The sequence below is a fragment of the Oryctolagus cuniculus genome, chromosome 3 (assembly GCF_964237555.1).
Source record: "Oryctolagus cuniculus chromosome 3, mOryCun1.1, whole genome shotgun sequence".
NCBI classification, from domain to species: domain Eukaryota; kingdom Metazoa; phylum Chordata; class Mammalia; order Lagomorpha; family Leporidae; genus Oryctolagus; species Oryctolagus cuniculus.
Genome location: NC_091434.1, coordinates 160610915 through 160633871, shown reverse-complemented (window position 1 = coordinate 160633871; position 22957 = coordinate 160610915). Strand labels below are relative to the sequence as shown.

The 22957-nt window shown below is 38.2% G+C and overlaps 1 non-coding gene across 1 annotated transcript; it reads left to right on the top strand.

The window, feature by feature from the left end:
* The first annotated feature begins 14080 nt into the window (after positions 1-14080).
* On the top strand, positions 14081-14189 carry LOC127491930 (small nucleolar RNA U13). The gene has a single exon (XR_007920854.2). It is a non-coding gene; the product is annotated as a small nucleolar RNA U13 (small nucleolar RNA).
* The last annotated feature ends 8768 nt before the right edge of the window (positions 14190-22957 follow it).

Sequence of the window (22957 nt, the reverse complement as noted above, 5' to 3'; positions counted from 1 at the left end):
TATAGTACACATGTTGAAGAAGGAAATGCATATGACGCAATGGAGAAGTGTTATCTGCTTTATATTTGATGATTTCAGTTAGAAATTGTGCAAAACAAGTGTTGACGACAACCAGTCTTCACAGGGATAGCCTCATATCAGCATTTCATCAGTTCTGTAGATGTTGCACAAAGACTGTACCAGCTGTGTGAGGGGAAGAGTCTGTGTATTAAAATAGCCATATTCTGCAAAGCATAGCCCGAGATATATTCAGAGATTAAATCTTCATTTAGAATAATTTTCATGGCCAAAAGTTTTTCAAGTATGAAGGCTCTGTCCTGCTAATATTCTTTATGCTATTTCCCTTGTGGAGTTTTGAGTCATGCATAGAAGAGTTCCCTAAAAATATGCTTAAACTTTGGATTATAGAAATATTTGATGACAGGTTTTGAAACCAATAACCAGTAATCTTACTTAATATTAGAAATGTATAAAAAGTGACTGTTTTCTCAAATCTCTGGTCACAAACTGAAAATACAAGGAATAAAAATGTGTTGTTCTAATATCTCACAATGCTCCTATCATGCCTATTCTTTCATTACAGCAATAGATTGATGAAATAGCATGAGTTGTGTCTCTGAATCCTCACCCCACAGGCTTTCTATGTTGATGAACTTTCTGTGGAATCAGCAGGAGTTTTGTGTTTAAGGATATATCTGGCCGGCGCCGCGGCTCAATAGGCTAATCCTCCGCCTTGCGGCGCCAGCACACCGGGTTCTAGTCCTAGTCGGGGTGCCGGATTCTGTCCCGGTTGCCCCTCTTCCAGGCCAGCTCTCTGCTGTGGCCCGGGACTGCAGTGGAGGATGGCCCAGGCCCTTGGGCCCTGCACCCGCATGGGAGACCAGGAGAAGCACCTGGCTCCTGGCTTCGGATCAGTGCGGTGCACCAGCCACGGCGGCCATTGGAGGGTGAACCAACGGAAAAGGAAGACCTTTCTGTCTCTCTCTCTCACTGTCCACTCTGCCTGTCAAAAAAAAAAAAAAAAAAAAAAGGATATATCTGAGATAGGAGAGAATGATTCTGATACATACCACACCAAATATATGATGGCCTCCTCGGGAAATTTCTAGAAATTCAATAAAAGAAATCACTACGGGCTAAAGATAATTTTGACAAAGGGATCACATAAACAAGTCTAGTGCCTGCTAATACTAACCGATAGAATAAATAAAGGGGAGAGCGATCCAACATGGGAAGCGAGATACACAGCAGGCTCATAGAATGGCGGATGTCCTAAACAGCACTATGGCCTCAGAATCAGCCCTAAAGGCATTCGGATCTGGCTGAAAAGCCCATGAGCCATGAGAGTATTTCAGGCATGGAAAGCCAAGACACTCTGGCAAAAAAATAAAAAATAAATAAAAAATAAAAAACCTAGATGAAAGATCTCTGTGAGTGAGATCCCAGTGGAAAGAACAGGTCTTCAAAGAAGGAGGTACCTTTCTCTGAAGGGAGGAGAGAACTTCCACTTTGACTATGACCTTGTCTAAATAAGATAAGAATTGGTGAACACAAAAGGCTTTCATAGCCTTGGAAACTCATGACTGGAGCATAGGGAGATTACTGATGCCATAAACAGGAGTGTCAATTTGTAAAGTCAACAACAGGAGTCACTGTGCACTTACTCCTCATGTAGGATCTCTGTCCCTAGTGTGCTTTACATTGACATTTAATGCTTTAACGAGTACTCAAACAGTATATTTCACTTTGTGTTTCTATGGGGGTGTAAACTGTTGAAATCTTTACTTAATGTATACTAAACTGATCTTCTGTATATATAGAAAGTTGAAAATGAATCTTGATATGAATGGGAGGGGAGAGAGAGCGGGAAAGGGGAGGGTTGCGGGTGGGAGGGAAGTCATGGGGGGGGAAGCCAATGTAATCCATAAGCTGTACTTTGGAAATCTGTATTCATTAAATAAAAGTTAAAAAAAAAAAGATAATTTTGACAGGTAGTGACTCTTCTTTTTTTTCATATAAATTACCCTAGGATTGCATGTGTTGTTTTTTTCTCAAAAGGAATTTTTTAATAAAGAGGCCCTTTGGCTATATTGGCTGACATTTTCTAAATTCTTTTGAACTAACATTTTATTCTAATGAAGATATAATAAATGTTTAAATTATTTTAAGGTCACATAGGAGAGTTTGGGCATTTGGATTAAAATTATGCTGTTACGTTCTTACACATCATGAAAAAAAATTGAAAGAAAAAGCATTGTTATCAAGTAATGTATAAAAATTCCTTGTCCTAATTTTGTCTACTTCCATAGCTTTGATTTTAATCAAGATGATGCTTATGAATGTTAGGGGAAAAATAAACAAATGCCTCTGATATAATCGTGATCATTTAATTCTCCCAATAGCATACCTAGCCGTACAAAAAATAATGACAGAACATGGGAAGCAATATATAGGACTGCTCTATACTAAGCTTAGCATTGGTTGACTCTATTATGGGTCATAAACCAAATAGATACAATTTAAACATACAGTTAAATTTCTGTGCATTTATTCTGTATTGAAATAAATGTAAAGGGGTTGGCGCTGTGGCGCAGCAGGTTAAAGCCCTGGCCGCAGCCGGCATCTCATGGGGACTCCGGTTCTAGTCCGGGATGCTTCTCTTCTGATCCAGCTCTCTGCTATGGCCTGGAAAAGCAGTGGAGGATGGCCCAAAGCCTTGGGCCCCTGCACCCATGTGGGAGACCCAGAAGAAGCTCCTGGCTCCTGGCTTTGGATCAGTGCAGCTCCGGCCATTGCGGCAATCTGGGGAGTGAACCAGCAGATGAAAAACCTCTCTATCTGTCTCTACCCCTCTCTCTGTAACTCCGTCTTTCAAATAAATAAAATAAATCTTTAAAAATAGGAAAGAAATGTTAAAATAATAGCCATAATAATAATGAATACTGGTTGAGGGCTCAATATATGCCAGCATTGATCAAAGAGCTTTACACTCATTGTCTCCTTTCATCATCACCCTAACCCTATGAGGTGAGTGTCATTATCAATTAACTATATTGCTCAGGGACACAAAGTGGTAGAAGGAATTGTGTTGCCAACACTGATCCCAGCAATATTTTTCAAAATATTTCTTAAAGATTTATTTATTTGAAAGGCAAAGTGACAAAATAAAGAGAGCTATTCCATCTGCTGATTCATTCTCCAAATGACCATAACCATCAAAGCAGGGCCAGGCCAAAGCCAAGAGCCAAGAACTCCAACTGTGTTTCCCACATGGATGACAGGGTCCCAAACACTTGGTCCATCCTCTACTGCTTCCAGGTGCATCGGTAGGGAGCTTGATTGGAATTCAAGCAGTCCAGAATGAAACCAGACCTTAGATATGGGATGCTGGCATTGCAAGTAGTATCATAATTTGCTGCACCCCAGTGCTGGCCCCAGTCCCAGCATTCTTTTTTTTTTTTAACTTTTATTTAATGAATATAAATTTCCAAAGTACAGCTGATGGATTACAAGGGCTTCCCCCCCCCCATAACGTCCCTCCCACCCGCAACCCTCCCCTTTCCCACTTCCTCTCCCCTTCCACTCACATCAAGATTCATTTTCAATTCTCTTTATCTACAGAAGATCAGTTTAGCATACATTAAGTAAAGATTTCAGCAGTTTGCTCCCACACAGAAACATAAAGTGAAAAATACTGTTTGAGTACTAGTTATAGCATTAAATCTCAATGTACAGCACACTAGGGACAGAGATCCTACTTGAGGAGTAAGTGCACAGTGACTCCTGTTGTTGACTTAACAAACTGACACTTTTGTTTATGGCATCAGTAATTCTAAATATGATCAGAGTCGGTGAACTCAGGGGACTTCCATAGTCCCAGCATTCTTAACCAGTACATGCCACAGTTTCTCTCAACAGAACCTCATATGTTGCACATAGGCACAGAAGGCTACTCATTGTGGTCATGACTTGTAATAGTAGGGAGTTTGGATCGAGGTAAATATTCACTGATAGAAAAACTATTGAATGGATTATATTCATTCTAATATTTAAACTTGTGCCAAACTTCCAATTGCAGAAAATTTATAGAAATACTCAAAATACACAATCATTTGTTATTTTACATGCTAAGAGTTAGGTTAATCTTGTTTGTCAGTTCTTGGCCCATTATCATCATTAGTCTTCATGAGGTGCAGTTCTTGTTCTGTTTATTTTTTCCTTTTTTTCACCCATTCCCAGCTTCATTTTCTCTTTCCCAGCACATTTGTTGTGTAGACTATAGTTATCCATTCTGATAGGGTATGCATTGTAGCTGGTATGCAAATTTTAAAATACTCCCACACACTATGTTTTATGTTCTATAATTCCCACTTTATTCATCTAGCAATATATTTTTAAGATCTCTTACATTTACTACCTGTACAACTGATACACTACACTCCAAGGTAGAAAGTGACCCATGTTACTATCTGCAATCCTGTGATGGATGCCTGCATTGATGGCAATTTCCTGCCAACAAAAATAACACTTTAATGATCTTTTTTTCACATACCATCATGTGAGTTCCCTGTATTTTTTAATTTGTGCACAGGAGCAAAATTGTTGACATCAAAGAGTAGGTATAAACATGTTGTGTAAGTGCCATCTGACTGTCCTGCAGAGAAGCTGCACCAATGTTTACCTGCAATGGTGCCATATGCATGTCCAATCTTGACATTATTTAATGTTTTATTTTTGTCAGTCTACTAAAAGTAATATGATGTCTCATTATTGTTTTAGTTCCATTATTAAGGATAAGTTAAGGCCGGCGCCACGGCTCACTAGGCTAATCCTCCGCCTTGCGGCACTGGCACACCAAGTTCTCCAAGTTCTAGTCTTAGCCAGGATGCTGGATTCTGTCCCGGTTGCTCCTCTTCCAGGCCAGCTCTCTGCTGTGGCCAGGGAGTGCAGTGGAGGATGGCCCAAGTCCTTGGGCCCTGCACCCGCATGGGAGACCAGGAGAAGCACCTGGCTTCTGCCATTGGATCAGCGCGGTGCGCCGGCCACAGCGTGCCGGCCGCGGTGGCCATTGGAGGGTGAACCAATGGAAAAGGAAGACCTTTCTGTCTCTCTCTCACTGTCCACTCTGCCTGTCAAAAAAAAGGGGGGGGGGATAAGGATAAGTTAAACATGTTCAAACTTAAAAAGTTTAAACAGGAAATTTGGTGGTATAAGAAAAAAAAGACAACCTGAAATCAAAGTTCATTTCTGTCAGCATATCATAAATTGGACACACATATAGATTCACTTTTGCCTGGGAATATGACATTTAATTTCGTTACTTGGAATGAAAACTCCTTATATAACTGAGACCTTGTGTCTTCGTTCCAGTTCTTCCAGCATCAGGAATGAGACAGTTTAAGTACAGATATTGCTAGTAATGCCAATAGAAGAATGAAAAAGTGTGCAAGAACGGAAAGTGGGCAGTTTAGGATGTATTATCTATTCAACTGAAGGTGATTGGAGATTAAATATTGAGGTAAATACATACCTTAGAATTTTCTCAAAGTGTCAGAGAGCTGAGAAATGTATTCACGGACTCCAGACAGATGTTTATTGAGAACAGCTTATGCCAATTGCTCTACAATGCTGTTTAAGACATGCAGATGAGGACATGAAGCCCACTAGAGCCAAAAGTAGAGAGGATGAGCACAGGTAGAATCTGTGTTATCCCATCCTCTGCACCACTCTGACTTGCTGCACTCAACATTAGGTTTACTCCAGCCTGTCTTGACTTCTTGAAGGTGTTTTCCACTTTATTTTTCTGTTTATTATTAGTTTTAAAGCATTTATTTATTTGCTTGAAAAAATTACAGAGTTTATTATTAGTTTTAAAGCATTTATTTATTTGCTTGAAAGAATTACAGAGTTTATTATTAGTTTTAAAGCATTTATTTATTTGCTTGAAAGAATTACAGAAAGAGGGAAAGTTAGAAAGAAAGGTCTCCTATCTGTTACTGGTTCATTTCTCAAATGGCCACAATGGCCAGGGTGGAACCAGGCCAAAGCCAAGAGCCAAGATTTTCCTCTAGGTCTCCCAAGTGAGTTGCAAAGATCCGAGTAATTGGGCTATTTTCTGCTGCTTTTCACAGCCTACCAGCTGGGAGCCAAATCAGAAGTGGAGTAGCAGAGACATGAACTGGCGCTCATATTGTAAAAAAGCAATTGCTTTACCAGCTATGCCACAAAGCCAGACCTTTTTTTTTTTTTTTAGAATATTTATTTTATTTATATGAACAGCAGAGTTACAGAGAGAGAGGGAGAGACCTTGGATCTGCTGGTTTACTTCCCAATACAATCATCAACACAGAAAATCCCAGAGAATCTTTTGACATAAGAATTATAGTTTCAAAAAAAAACTTGCTGCGTTTAAGATCTATAAAAATGATTTTCCATATAGAACCAATAACAAACTATAAACTATGGTTTAAAACATAGATCCTTACTCATATTAGAACAAAGTATACATAAAATAAGTTTTATTTTTGTGATTGAATACTGTTTAACTGAGTATAAGTTTTCTCCAATTTAAACAATGAAATTAATATTCTCACATTTATAATAGGAAGTTATTTTTAGAAGTTGAAAAACTCATCTTAAACTTTACAGTGAAGAGTGAAGAATAAAAAGTTTCTAAGAACATTTTGGAAAAGAGTAATGAGTGTAGACTAACATGGCTATACATATTGAGTTTTTATAAAGCTACAATAATTAATCCATGAACCAATGAAATAGAACACTGATTTGAAAATGCTACATATAACTAAGAATCACTGTTAATTACTGGATGAAAGATATACTACTTGGGGTTGGTGTGAGCATGTGTTGCTTTTATAACATGAAATTATGAATGTTTTAATATATGAGTTGGATAGATTATTATTATCTTCAGTTTTGTCATAAATGTTTACACTAAATATTTGTAAAACCAATAATAGATATTTAGTAATGGGAAAATATCAAAAAAGAGGTGAGAAAAAGAGTCTCAAAATTCAATTGTCCAAGAACTATTTACAAACCCTGGTAATAGTATCAGAGATGCTAGTGCACCTGGTAAATGGGCTGCTGATGGCCAAGTGCTTTGGTGCCTACGTGACCATGAAGCTAGGCTTGTCTCAGGGATCTCACGTCACACCTCCTTCTTGCTGATCAGGCTTTGGAAGCTTACACAAAGCCTGAACTGTGTATTTCCATAACCTGTTATTCTACTATGTGCAAGTAACTAAAATCATCACCATTCTCTGCACTTAAATCAACTCCTCCCCTTTTCTACATCTCATCAAATGTTGTCACTATCCACATAGTTGCTTAATCCAGAAACTAGGAGATATTGTCCTCCTTCTCTAATTAGCATTTTATTAATCAACAAATTCTGAATTCTACTACCTAAATGTAACCCAAATATCTCTCCTCTTCCATCCCCACTGTCTTTGCCTTAAACCAGGTTACTATATTGCTAATCTGAATTCTCCTTTGGTCTTTCCTCCATATGTTTTCACTGACACCATTGCTACCAACACCATCATCCTACCCAGAGTTATCACAGAAGGATCATTCAAAAATACAAACCCGGGGCAGGCATTTGAACCAAGTGTGAAGACACTCTTGGAACACCTGCATCTCATATTGTGGTATCTGGATTCGACTACTCCTGATTTCTGCTAATGTGCACCCTCGGAGATAGCAGGTAATAGTCCAAGTGGTTGGGTTCCTATCACCCTTGTGGAAAACCTAGATGGAATTACTGGTTCCTGGCTGTGACTTGACTAGCCATTTCTGGTGCGGAGGAGCCAACCAACAGATGGCACTATGTGACAACCCTAAAATTAGGTGGAGGAATTGCTATAGCACACTAAATCGGGGTCTACTTGCCAGGCATGCAAGTAAGCCATTCATTGACATCAGGCTGGTCAAAAAAAGTAGGCATTTATTGCAATGTGCAGAACAAGGACCAAGGCAGCTTTTGCTTAATTCCAAGATTCCACAAGGGAATAAAACCAGTAACTCTTACAGTCCAATGTTGGGCGTGAACAGTGCTAGTTTTAGGATTTTAGGGTTCAAGCAGTATATGATCAGTTCATATGTGATCCACACATGGTCCACAGTGCACATGGCCTTTCTTTGGTTGGTCGGTGGGCAGGGGTCAGCTTGTCACTTTTGGAAAGGGAAAAGGTAGGCTCCAGTCTGTCTAGGTTCAAGGGTAAGTTGGGAATTACTTTATCTGAGCTTTTGACTTCCTAAAAAAATCTCAGTTTAAGGCTAACTCATGGCTGTTAATTATATGGGTTATATATTATTTCAAGGAATTCAATGGGGAGTTCTGCCTGAGATTTATTGCAAGCGCTCTCAAAACAGTGTCTACCCAGAGTCTAACATTGAGAGTCAGTCTTACTATGTGAAAGATAAGAAAAATTGTGTTACTCCCTTAACTTAATAGTTAAGCTTTACAGAAGCATTGCTGGCTTAAAATTTCAAGCTAAAGAAAAGGTAGTGGGACCCAAGAAATCTACATAGAAGGCTTCTAAGAACTGAACTCAGTTACCATGGGTGTTGTCTGTGTCTCTGAAGTAAAAACAAACAAACAAAAGCCAATTCTATATTTTCACTACATAAAAGCCTTCAATTCAATAATCTCCTCTTCCTAATAGAATAAAAAATAAAAGCCATCAACAAGGATATAGGCTTTTTATAATCTGCACTCTACTTGCTTTTCACATCTCTTTCAAAGCCACTCAACCTTGCTCCCTAAGCTTCACACACTCAGTGGGTTGCTTGGTACCGCTAGAGCCTTTTTCTGCTTCCTCCAGGTGCAGTGCTAATTTTGTCCCTCTTCTACTATCATCTTTCTACTTTTCATAGTCCATTTAATTGTTCCCTCCCTATAAAAGTACTAAAACTACTATCCCCAGCCTAGGTTACATATTTTTCTAATTGTGGCTACACTTCTATTTCCAATTTGACTTCATTACAAATGTGATCTTACAGTTATTATTGTGGTTTTTTATTGCCTTTGCCAGCAGCTATGTTCAATATTCCATGAGAACAGAGAATACTTCTGAAACAGTGCCATGCAACTCCATAAACAGTGATTGAAAATATGGATGGACAGTTCTACATATAAAGAGGGGACAGGGATGTGCAAAAAGGAACAAACTTCATAAAGTAGTTCCGACCCTAGGAAGAGCAACACATTCATGTATATCTAACCAAACTTCAGTGTGGGAAGGGCTACGATAGTATTTGGAAACACTTACAGAAGCTTTATTAATTAACACTGGACTATTACATTATGATTTATATTCTTCTGTAATGCAAAGTTTTGCATTTGGCAAGTTTCTTAATTTTTCCTCAGTCATGTATTCCTCATTTATTAAAAGGGGATAATAATAGCCATTATTCCTTTTTCTCCTGATGTTCCACAAAGGAAAAGGTTTAGATTCACCTTAGGGGGAACCTAAGAAAGCCCAGCCTTGGGTTTCTATTTATGTGACTCACCAGAGAGGAGAGAATCCCAGTAGGCTCTTTGGAAAGACATCCTGATGAACAGCTCACCTTCTTCCTCTTTAAGACAGGCCGATTCTAGTGGTTTTTGACTCAGCTCTCTTCCACTAAAGCTGTTTTACAAGGACATTAGCTGTCCCTATCATCAACATCTTTCTTTCCATTCCTGATGTTTTCTTTGTTCCATTGCTACCAATCCCTCCCATGTAAAATTTGATGTATTGCAACATAACATGCGAAACACCTAGCATAGCACCTGCAGCATAGTAGGCACTCAACACATAGTAGATTCTTTGGATTTTTATTACTAAAATTGTGGAGAAGTGAGTTTAAACACATAAAAGAAATAAGAAATCAGTTCCTCATCAGAATTCCTAGCTCCCTTCAAGAACTGTTGTTCACTTATTGTAAATCCAACTCTAGGAATTAGATACAGGAATTACTTCAGGGAATACATGTTCTCTATTGAGAATTCAATGAGATTTTAAATTGTAAGCCTGTGAAATTTATAAAGCTGATGTTTGCAAGATTGGATATGAATGTGGTTGATTGTGGAGTGAAGGGAAATGCTTTCTCTTTATACACAGCAGAGGGACAGGCACCCAGCTTCCCTGTACCCAGGGCGTATTGAGTATCTCACCAGGAAGTTTAATAAAACACAAATCAGATTTCTAATAGTATCAGAAAAACAGACCTTTGTGTAAATTCTTAGCAGATTTTGCCGTATGAGTAGTGTATACCTGAGACAGAGGAACAAAGCTCTTAAAACATATTTTGGATGCTTTGTGATACAGCAGTTTGAATCTTGTGACACGATCAGCAAATCTGAAAGCTTCTGATCTTATACACTTGGTTGCTTGACATTCCTGGGTGATTGAATCTGGCCTTTAAATGCCATAGGTTTTCAAAAACTCCCAAGACCATTCCTTGTCATTCCTAGTACCCACTCTGGTATTCTTCTTTCTAAGGTTCAACCTCTTAAATCATTCTTCCAATGACCCTGTCCACATTTGTATTTTCAGATGGACTCAACTTATAATTATTCCTAAATGGGCATTGGTTTTAGATTGTAAATGGACTCCAAAGTCAATTTATGACTAAAAATAGTTCTCTCCTGCAATGCTAGTCACAGAGAAATACAGGTCTTTTTCATCATGATGTCTTCTATAGAGACATGTATTTTTATTATCTCAAAATTGGCCTGTCCTCTTCTGCTTTCTCTTGACAGTTCTTTAACCATGAAACTGGCATGATATAGAGGGAAATGTTTCTCAGGGGGACCGCTTTAATGGGTGAACTGTTAAACCAACAGGCAAGGATTATATGATATAAGGGAATCATTTTATTTTGCTTGCTTGTCTGTATTTTATTGGTTGCTCTCAAAAATATATATTTTATAAAAAGAAAAAATGGCACTTTGAAAATAGTTAGAATAGCTACTCCATTCCTTTAGGATTCAATGTATCATGAAGTACAATCTCATGCTTTTTAATATCTCAGTTGTTCTAAGCTACTAATTGATTGTTCAAAACAATACAAGATAGAATTTATTTCTTCAGATTTATTGCCTAAAAGCCCAATTATTCTTTATCCTATCAGATATGAGGTTGATAAACAGCAACCACAAATTAATATTTTGACATTGATTGCAAGAAAGCAAAAGCCCTAAACTGAAATTTCAGCATAAAAAATAATATCATCTGCTAGTTATCATTACAAAGAAAAATAACAGAAAGAAAACTCCCTGAATGGTAGAATTTTTCACTTTTTAGTCATTATCTTGATATTATAAATACAGACTGTTCCTATGCTTTTGGGAGAAGCAATGGCATATGGCAATCTAAATACTGAAAAATTAATTTAAATTATATTAATATTTGAAAGTATTAATTAATAGTAAAGTTTTCACAAAAAGAGTATGTTAAAGTCTTATATATTAAAAATTATTTATGGTGTTTTTCTCATCAAAAGACATTTGTGTGACAGTTGCTGTGACAATTAGTCTAAGGCTGTAGTTAGGTACCTGACAAAATAAACTATTGAGATGGTAATTTGTACATTTCTTTTTCTTTTTTTAACTTCTTAATTATTTTCAGATAAACAGCATTCTGAAAAAAAAATGAAAAAATCTATCACATGTTTCAAAGCCCCAGTGGAGAAAAATCTTTAATAGGAGCCAAAAATCTATAGCAAACATGCTATAAATTATTTGAAAATCTATAACGAATAGGTTCATGAATGCTCATAGAACTCTGTTCTTGAAGGATCTCCTTGTCTCAAAGGAATGAAGATCTTAACAAATTTCCCCAGTTACAGGATAGAACTTAGTCATCTACTTTAAACAGGGTGACTTTAAATTTACTCTTTATGAGGCAGTCACTGCAGAGGCATTTGTATAGACATTCTTTTAAAAAAAATGCATTTTGGTGGTGACAGCTATATTATTTTTAGCTTTGTATAACAGCTGCAGACTATAATTAAGACAACTAGAACTTGCAGTTGCATTAACTTTTATAGGATAATATTTCATATTATTCACAAAAAACTCTTGTTCAGTGACCCACGCATGCACACAGGACTCTTCACGCACTGCTGGGATTCGGATTAGTACCATTTCCAGGAATTATTCCTGGTAGCACATAAGGATTGCAATATCCCAGAATCAACCTCTACGACTTTAGAGCCCCTATAGCAGAGACATATCTTGCTTTTTCTAATTTTCTGAATGATTAATTTCATACTATTCCAAGAGTTGTTGCTGCTTTAATGCCTTTATTTTTGACTACTTTCACTCTTTTGACTGGAATATTCTAACTCCTTACAACAGGTACCATACTTTTTCTTTTTTTTCTTTTTTTTTTTTTTGTCAAGAATTTCTTTTTTTTTTTCACTTTTATTTAATGAATATAAATTTCCAAAGTACGACTTATGGATTACAATGGCTTCCCCCCCCATACCGTCCCTCCCACCCACAACCCTCCCCTTTCCCACTCCCTCTCCCCTTCCATTCACATCAAGATTCATTTTCGATTATCTTAATATAGAGAATATCAGCTTAGTATACATTAAGTAAGGATTTCAACAGTTTGCTCCCACACAGAAACATAAAATGAAAAATAATAGATGATTTTTTTAAATGATGATGAAATCAGAGCAGACCTATTGTCATGTTTAATCCCAGTGAGAGTCAAGTTGGGAGTTGATAATTTATTTTTTCTTTTTTTTTTTTTTTTACAGAGGATCAGTTTAGTATGCATTAAGTAAAGATTTCAACAGTTTGCACCCACATAGAAACACAAAGTGAAGTATATTGTTTGAGTACTCGTTATAGCATTAAATCTCAATGCACAGCACATTAAGGACAGAGATCCTACATGAGGAGTAAGTGCACAGTGACTCCTGTTGTTGACTTTACCAATTGACACTCCTGTCTATGGCATCAGTAATCTCCCTATGCTCCAGTCATGAGTTTCCAAGGCTATGGAAGCCCTCTGAGTTCTCCGATTCTTATCTTGTTTAGACAAGGTCATAGTCAAAGTGCAGGTTCTCTCCTCCCTTCAGAGAAAGGTACCTCCTTCTTTGAAGACCTGTTCTTTCCACTGGGATCTCACTCGCAGAGATCTTTTGCCAGAGTGTCTTGGCTTTCCAAACCTGAAATACTCTCATGGGCTTTTCAGCCAGATCCGAATGCCTTTAGGGCTGATTCTGAGGCCAGAGTGCTATTTAGGACATCTGCCATTCTATGAGTCTGCTGAGTATCTCACTTCCCATGTTGGATCACTCTCCCCTTTATTTATTCTATCGGTTAGTGTTAGCAGGTACTAGACTTGTTTATGTGCTCCCTTTGACTCTTAGTCCTTTCATTATGATCAATTGTGAACTGAAATTGATCACTTGGACTAATGAGATGGCATTGGTACATGCCACCTTGATGGGATTGAATTGGAATCCCCTGGTATGTTTCTAACTCTACCATTTGGGGCAAGTCAGCTTGAGCATACTTTTTCTTAATACAGCCAATGTCTCATAAAAATGTAAAAATCTGTCATTGATTGATATGTCAGAATCATTGGAAGTCGAAAGAGAATAAACAGAATTGACTCAAAAAAGAAACTATAAAATTCAGTCTTAATGTGAGTTGTGGAATTTGAATTCTAAGTATGAATTTAAAAAATTATAACCAATAGTCAAAGAAGGAAAATGGGGAAAAGGAAGGGAAGAGAAAGAAAAAGAGGAACAGCATGGTGGTAGGTGGGAAAACAGTAATACTGGCTTCTGGACATTTTTAAAGGAGTGAAATGAAGGGTGTCTGGATTCAGACAGGAGGGGTCTGATGCCAGGGACACCTCCTTTGATTTCACCTGGGGAAGTCCGGGGACATCATGCTCTTCTGATGCTCATATTCCAGGAATGTGGTACAAAATGAGTTCACTGCTGTGGCAAGGAGGGACATCTTTAAGGTTTTTTCCAACTCTGATATTTCTGTAGAAAAATAAATAACTAACCACCAAAGCACACCAGATCTTTAAAGATAAGAATTGTCCTGGTGGTTTATAAGTATGATCACTGGATTTTAGACTCCTCTGTGAAATGTGTCTCTCTCAATTCTTGTTCAAACCTTGTTACATCAGCACATCACTTGTCTGACATGGAAAAAAAAGAATGGCTTCTTCAATAAGCAGTAACATTATGAAATCCATTTTGGCTTTCTGTGGACTCATGCCATTTAAAACATTATTAGGTCAAAGGTAAATATATCTAATTTTCCATGTGTCCTCTTTTTCACTGATAGTTGGTTGCCATTGGAATTAGAAAATATTTTTATATCCTTTAATCTACTTTTCTTTGAACCCAGACACTGTAATCATGATGTTTCTGATGTTCTCTGAGATAAGAAAATGGTAGGGAAGATCATGTTGGGTAATAGAAAAATGCTGATGTCTTTCTAAAAGATCAAGACCTCAGAGTCTATTAACTACTGATTCTCGTATCTAGGACAAGGCTTATGCCTGAGACATGGCACCTCAATTAAAGTTTTTAACCACTCTGTGTTACAAGTCCTAGATGCTACAGAGGCTTTCACTTGCAAGTAATTTTCTCCACAGAAAACATGTTAGAACTAATAAAAGAATTGAGCAAAGTTGCAGGATACAAAATCAACCTAAAAGTTGGTTGTGTTTATTTACTCTAACAACAGTCTATCTGAAAAGAAAATGGAGAAAACATTCCCATTTACAATAATATAAAAAAATTGCATGTAAACTTAATCAAAGAGGTGAAATACTTGTACACTGGAAGATATAAAATAGTTATGAGGGAAATTAAAACAGTCACAAATACTTTTAAATGAAAGACATTAAGTGCTTCAAAATATTTGATATTGCTAAAATACCTATACTATCCAAAATGGTCTGCAGATTCAGTGACATCCTGGTCAAAATCTCAGTGGCATTTTTTACAAAATATCCTTAAAAATTCTTACTATCATGAACCTTTGCTTCTTCACTCAAGCATTTTCAATGGAAATACAGATTCTTTTCTTCCTTCTGGTTCTTCCTGTTTTCTAGCAAGTCCTTCACTTTAGCTAAATACCTGTGTATCTTTAACAGATTTGCCATTATGAAATGATAGAGCAACAAAAAATAGTAACATCGTAACGTCTCCCACCCACAAGAATATCATTATCTCCAGCCATTGGGTAGTGTTCTGAGATGAGTAATGTTGGAGAAGTGGGCAACTTCCGGTCTGTACTGATGCTTCTAGTCTCTTGTGTAAGCCTTTCTTTTGGATGGTGTAGCTAATGAGAAGTGTTCACAGGGTCCCTTCCCTGACACTTTTTGGAGAGCTTGCATACATATTTCTGATAGGATGTACCATGCAGCACTGATAATAATATACAAGGGCTGTGCTCCTAGCACAGATGCTTGTAAGATTCAATTGAGGCACAATTATCATCTCAGAATCTTTGAATCCTTGATGCCCTTCTTTGGTCTGAAGAATTTTCCATAGCATCTTGCTCTGCTCTTAAGCATGTATCCTGAAATATTCTCACTGTTTGTCAGCCTCTTTTCTTGATTTGAAAACAGAAAGCTAATTTTTAATACACACTCACTATTTAGGAGTGAATGAAAGGGAAATAATACTTCAGCATAGAGTAGTGGAACTGAAAGGGGTCATAGTAATCATCAGGCTTAAATAATTCCATTTTAAAGAGGCTGGTATTGTGACACAGTGGGTTAAACCACTGTTTGTAACACTGGTATCCCACATGAGAGTCCTTGTTTGAGTCCTGGCTGGTCCGCTTATGATCCAGCTTCCTGCTAATGTACCTGGGAAGGTAGTGGACAGTGGACCAACTGCTTGAACCACTGCTACTTATCTCAGAGGCCTGGAATGGGTTCCTGGCTTCTGGCTCCTGGCTTCAGCCTGGCCCAGCCCTGGCTGTCATAGCCATTTTTAGAGAACCAGTGGATGGATGGCCTCTCTCTTTTTCTCTCTCACCCCTCACTCACTGTTACTCTCTGAAATAATACATCTTTTTAAAAAATCCATTTTAAGAATGAGAAAATACTTCAGAGATTAAATGATTTTCCTTGTAAATATATCAAGTAGGTTACAGTGGTGAGATATATATAACCAGATTTCTTATTTCAAGTTCAGTTCCTTTCCAATTGTTCCATGGTGAATTAGATATAAATTTTATGCACTGTGACATAGTCAATGATGAGAAATCTGAAGAGGATCCTAAAATGCCCTAAAGTTTAAATAATACCAGTTGCACATGGGGATGCACTTCCAAAATGCAATATGTGAGAGTGTTTCCCAAACTGCGAAGTCTGTATAAATTCAAGATATAATTGTCAACAGTCACCCACCTTTATCTAAGACTGGCCTCAGAAGAAACAGATGGTTCATTTTACCCAACTTGGATCAACAATGATATAGTGTCTCTTTTGGACAACGTGTTCAGAGTTCTGCCACATTCATCATAGTAATCTGCTGAGATTTGAGTGAATGTTTGGCCTAGCAATTAAGAAGCCCACATCCCACAATGGGGTCCCTGGGTTCAATGCCCACTAATGCAGACCCAGGGAGGCAGCAGTGATGGCTCTGTTATTGGTTCCAGCCACACATATGGGAAACCTGTATTGAATTTCAGGCTCCTGGCTCCAGCCCTAGCCCGGCCCTGGCCATTGCAGGAATCTGAGGTGGGAACCATTGAACGGGAACACCCTGTATATCTGTCCATCTGTCTTTGAAAAGTAAAGAGATCAGACTGGCTCGGAAAAGGAGAACAGGACAACAAGAACTGCTTTATTTATGTTTAGAAAATGTTGCAGCTCATATTAATGGTGGATTACTCATCTCATCCTGGTATGCTCAGGATTCTGTTTCCTTATCATTTTAAGATGCTGGTATTATAAACTGGTCCTCCTTTGTTCTGACAGCTTGAAAGCTATTGTTCCCATTTAAAGAGTTATGAGTCTTTTTAAGTTGAATTCCAGAGTGATTATGATGGTGCTGTTTTCATTGCCCAACATAAATCATGTGGTCATAAATGAAAGCATTTCATGACATCCTCTAGACAGTACAGTCCCTGTGTTTAGGAGCTATTACCTCTTAGCTTGCAGGGAGATGTACTAGAGCTAACCATATTGCTTTCAGTATTGTTGTGAAGCACTACTGTGGCCTTGTGACTCCTTTTTGTGTGCTCCTTGAATACCAGGCAGACCTCACAGAAACTTGAAGATAAGGAAAATAATGACTATCTAATCTTTAAGGATATAAAGAAATGAATAGAAAAATCATCTGCAGCTTAGTCCTAGAGGTGGTGGTGATATCCAAACACACTTGAATTCAGAAAGAAAAAAAATCAAGTTTCCTGAAATCATCATGTCACCCTTCTCACCAGTTTGCTGCCTTGTATTGTTTACTCCTTTCTACTTCTAATCCTTCATCTGATGAATCTTCTTCAGTGCTCTAGCTCTTATTCCCACAAGTTCTGTCTTACTTTTAGAACTAAAAGGTAGACGTGATAAAGATGATGGCAGACTTTGGGAAAGTCAAGGGAAAGAACCAAAATGTTGAGCTCATACTTTGTGCCAATGTCTGTGCTAAATGATGTACATCCATCATTTTATCTGATTTCCAAATCAGATGGAGATTGTTATCAATCTTGTTTGAAAGTAAAAAAAAAAAAAAGACTGAGACTCAAAAACTTAAATAACTAACAAATCAGCATCTAGTTAGTAACACGGTTTGAATCCAAAGTCTGTACTCTTTTCCCTGTAAAATTATTGTTATAGGTAGAGGAAGGACTCAGACAAGATGCATGGCATGCATTTAATAAAAACCATAAGAGGAGATAGAAAACACTCACGAGGACAGTGTCAACAAACAGGGCACCAGAAATCCTCCAGTGTCCCATCTCTCAGTGAAACAGCATGCCAGGGACCTGTGGGAATCTCTTTTTATAGGTATAATTTCAGGGACCAATGTTGTGGCATAGCAGGTAAAGCTGCTGCTTGTGATGCCAGCATCCCCTATGAGTGTCATTTTTGAGTTCTAGCTGCTACACTTCTGATGCAGCTGCTTGTTAATGTACCTGAGAAAGCATCTGAAGATGGCCCAAGTGCTTGGGTCCATTCACCCGTGTGGGAGACCTGAAAGAAACTCCTGGCTCTCTGGCTTTGGACTGGCCCAGCCCTGGCCATTGCAGCCTTTTGTTGAATGAACAGCAAATGGAATATCTCTCCCTGTCTCTTTCTCTCTCCCTCTCTCTCACAAATCTTTCCTTCTCTCTCTCTCTCTCTCTTTCTTTCTTTCAGATTTATTTTTATTTATTTGAAAGTTACAGAAAGAGAGAGAGAGAGGAAGAGACAGAGACAGGGAGATTTCCTTCCATCCACTGGTTCATTTCCCAAATAGCTGCAATGGCCAGAGGTGAGCCAGGCCAAAGCCAGGTGCCAAGAGCTTCTTCCAGGTCTCCCACATGGTTGAAGGGGCCCAAGCATTTGGGCCATGTTCAGATACTTTCCTAGGTACATCAGCAGCGAGCTGGATCAGAAGTGGAGCAACCGGGACTAGAACCGGTGCCCATACGGGGTGCTGGCTGTCTTAGGAATTAGCCCTGCCTGCTATGCAACAATGCCAGACCCATAACTCTTCTTTTCAAATAAATAAATCTCTATAGAAAAAAAGGGATAATTTCATTAAGCTGAGATATACAGGTTTTTCTTTTTGGGCCCATGAAGTCTGAATTTGGGGTGTCAAATATTTGCAAGTATTTTCTAGGATTACTAGTTGTCTGATGCCAAATATCTTGAGCAATTGGGAAATGACAGGGCCTATACTTGGGTTGCAGAGTCTTGCTTAGGGAAGAAGTACCAATTTCATAGTAAACTTGGATTGGGTTCTGCCCCTCCATCTGGGAAAAGGATGGTCACCCAAAACCTGATTGGTGTGTGACCCAAGGAATCCAGAGTGAGTTTATTTTCATTCTGTTTCTTAAATACCAGACATGCTCCCTACATATGGATGCTTCGCCTTTGCCCTGTCCTCTGCAAGGATCAGCATTTGGGACTCTAAGACGCATAATGGCTATATGGCTCTTGAAGATTATCTTTGGTTATTAACTTGATAGAAATGATAGAGAGTCATCAAATAAGATTTAAATGAGGTCATCTGTATAATTTATGTTTTCTATTTGATAAAAGTTTAAAAAAAAACAGTTTGGCTTTTGCTCCTTCCCCCACTTTACCACCCAAGTAGAGACAACAAGTGTGAGAAGAATCATGCCTCCTCCCCAGGGGTTTCTTTAGCCAAATGGTGATGCCAAGTTGAGCACCAGACTTGACTGCTCCAATTTTCCATCCCAGTGTTTCTCCCCTGCCAGGAATGTGATTAGAGTGTTAAACTTAAAAGGATTAACTTAGTGAAGAATTTAAACATAAGCTCAAATATATCTGTAGTAGTTCTAATTTACAGTTTTTCGTTGGCAGTATGTGGATTTAGGGAATTAAGGGATTTGGCATGATACACACTTTGCCTGCTTATGCCTCTTCTCACTATAGTTTGACTCAATGTTACAAACATTTATAAAACCTGTACAAACAAGGTAGTATCTGCGTAAATTGGGAAGTGGAGAGGTGAGCGTGGCCATTCTTTACATCCAGAAATCTTACCTAGATTCGCCTCAGTATTGACTATAGTATCGACTACTACTAAGTTGCTCAGAAGAGCGTCCTCAGCTACTGGTAGCTAATGGGTGGTTGTTCATGATGGTGATAATTATAGAACAACAAAGACAAATTAATCAGGACAGCAAGGTCACATGTCTGTGTTAGTGAAGTATGAGCACGATTTTCTGAAGTGGCTTTCAGTGGTTTTACTGGCAGATGGATGCCTCAAGTTTGTTGCTACTTCAGTAGACTCATTGTGAAATCTTCCAGAAAGACTCTCTTCAGTGGAACACAGACAGACACTCTCTGATACTCCAGGGGTTATGTCCAATAAACCCATCATAAGTGGAAAACATTGTAAGTGGAAAATACATTTACTACACCTCACCTACCAAACACTCTAGCTCAGCAAGGCAGCACACTGTGGAATCTTGGTTGTTCACCCTCGTGCTTGTGTGGCTGACTGAGAGCTACCAGCTCTCAGTATACTGGAGTATACTGGAGAATACTACACTGTATATCACTATCCTAGGAAAAGATCCAGCTTCAAAATTTGGAATAATGTTCTATGGAATGTGTATTTCTTTCCCACAATAGTCAATTTGAAACTTATTAAACCGGGAGCTATATATGATTCCCTTTCTAAAGTCTTTTCTGGTAGCAAATCTACTCTGACTTTCTAAATGAAATACTTCCTCTCAATTATTTTGTCATCATAACAATTATACCTTAGCTACCTCTAAATCTCAAATATGTATTTTGGGGACACTCTTTTGATCTTAAGTATGATTTTGATTTTCAATCACTCATCAAGTAGCAAATCTCAGAACTATTTTGTGTCTTCAGTGACTTAAAAGAAGTAATGTATTTTTCTTCTTAACAAAAAATTAAATGTTCTAAGAGAAAGTGAATATTGAAAGGGAAAAGTAGCAAATCCAGAAGTAAGTGGGCCAAGAAATGGAGATCAATGCATAAAGACACAAATCAGAAATAAAGATATTTAGTGAGACGGGGGGGGCGGAATCTTGTTAATCTCTAGTGCTTAAAACAACTTTAGGGTGAACTAAACAACTAATTGACTGTCATTGCAGGATGTGACATGGCTATCAAAAGGGTCAGTGTAATTTGGAGCTGGCTATGCAGAGTCATCATTTATAGAAATGGAGACATAATGTTCCCTGTCTATGGGCTGAGTTTCTCCCAGGAAATCTTTAAGTGGTTATCAAGGTGAATTTGAGAATAGACACTAAGCCACCTTCAGGCTGAGCACAGATAATTACATATATGCAAGACAAGACGACTCCACCCTTGAATTTCATAGTTATGGAGTAACTCCACCCTAGGCAAATGGCATTAGGTCTTTTGAGAGTTTATTCATGCACAGTGGCCCTAATTTAACTTGTCAGTTGCCTGCCTGCTCATGAGAAGTTTCAGATTACTATTACTGAGTTAACTTTGTAATAAGTACAAAGAGTTCCTTTGAGAGGCTTGAAAATCAATTTAGAGTAGGAGATCTTGAATATTTCAGTTTATAACAGGAACTAAGCGATTCTTTATGTCTTTGTGGCAGGCAAGAGTGCTTCTCCATCAGATCTTTAATGTCTTCAAAATTCTGCTAAGAGGAAGCCAAAAGCTTTATAGTTTCTTTTTTAGCTATATTTTTGGAATAGATTTACATTTACAAAAAAAGCCACAAATATAGTATAGAAATCCCATACGCCCATATTTGCTACTTCCTATTATTAACATCCTACATTAATACAGTTGATTTGTCATAATTGATGAGACATTTGCCATAATCAATGGACCATTTAAAAAGATTCATTTATTTTTTAAAAAGATTTATTTATTTTATTTGAAAAGTAGAGTTACGCAGAGGCAGAGAGAGAGAGAGAGAGAGAGAGAGGTCTTCTATCTGCTGGTTCACTCCCCGGATTGTTTCAATAGTTGGAGCTGAGCTGATCCATAGCCAGGAGCTAGGAACTTCATCTGGGTCTCCCACACAGGTACAGGGGCCCAAGGACTCGGGCCATCTTCTGCTTTCCCAGGCCATAGCAGAGAGCTGGATTGGAAGTGAAGAAGCCAAGACTCAAGTTTGCACCCTTATGGATGTTGGCACTGCAGGCAGCGGCTTTACCCTCTATGCCATAGTGCCGGCCCGGGGTTAATTTATTTAAAAGGTAGAATGATGCGGAGAATGAGGGAGATCTTCCATCTGCTGATTTACACCCCAAATGACAACAATGGCCTGGGCTGGGCTAGGCCAAAATCAGATGCTCTAACTTCATCCAGATATCCCACATGGATGGCAGGATCCCAAGTACTTGGGGCCAAGTACAGACATGTTAGCAGGAAACTGGAACAACTTGAGCATAAAATAAAGTAATTTTGGTCTATAACTCAAAATGCAAAATAAACATCCATGAGTCCATATTGATATAAGTGAATGAATAGATTGACTGAAGAATCAATGAATGGCTGGTTATAGATAAATCTCTCATGCAGAGGAATGCCAACTAATTTATGTAGATGATGCATCCTGAAGGAGATGAGACTTCACTCTCCATTTTTAAAATGTGAATTGTGCATAGTAATTTGCTCCCAGTGGGTACAATTTGGAAAGGAGGCAAAATTTAATTTCATAGTAGAGAAACTTGACAAACACTATCTAAACATCAAGATTGATGTCAACATTAATTAATTTTGTAGTGGTTTGCATAAATGATATGATGATAGGAAAATGGCACTATATCTCCTAGGATCCTCTTCCAAAAACCCATAGCTCTGTCTATTCCAGAGAAAAGTGTCAGATGAATTCCAATTGAGGGAAGTCTACTGTAGACTCTTTTCTAGTAGCCATGAGAACAGAAGGAGAAAAGTATAATATTGGGATATCCTTCTATATAAAAGGACTAGTTGTGATGGTCCCTTATATCTTTAATGGATCTAATTTTTTTCCACTAGTACCTAGAAATTCAGAAAAGACAGTTATCTAAAACTCAAGGAAGCAGTACTGGTGATGTGAAATGGGTTAGGCCGCATCCTGCAATGCCACCATCCAACATGAGCACTGGTTCATGTCTTGGCTGTTCCTCTTTCAATCCAGCTCCCTGCTAATGCACCTAGGAAGACAGCAGAGAATGGCCCAAGTATTTGGGCCCTTGCTCCCTTCTGGGAGATCCAGATGAAGCTCTTGGCTTTGGTATCCCCACCCTTATCTGTTGTGGCAATTTGGG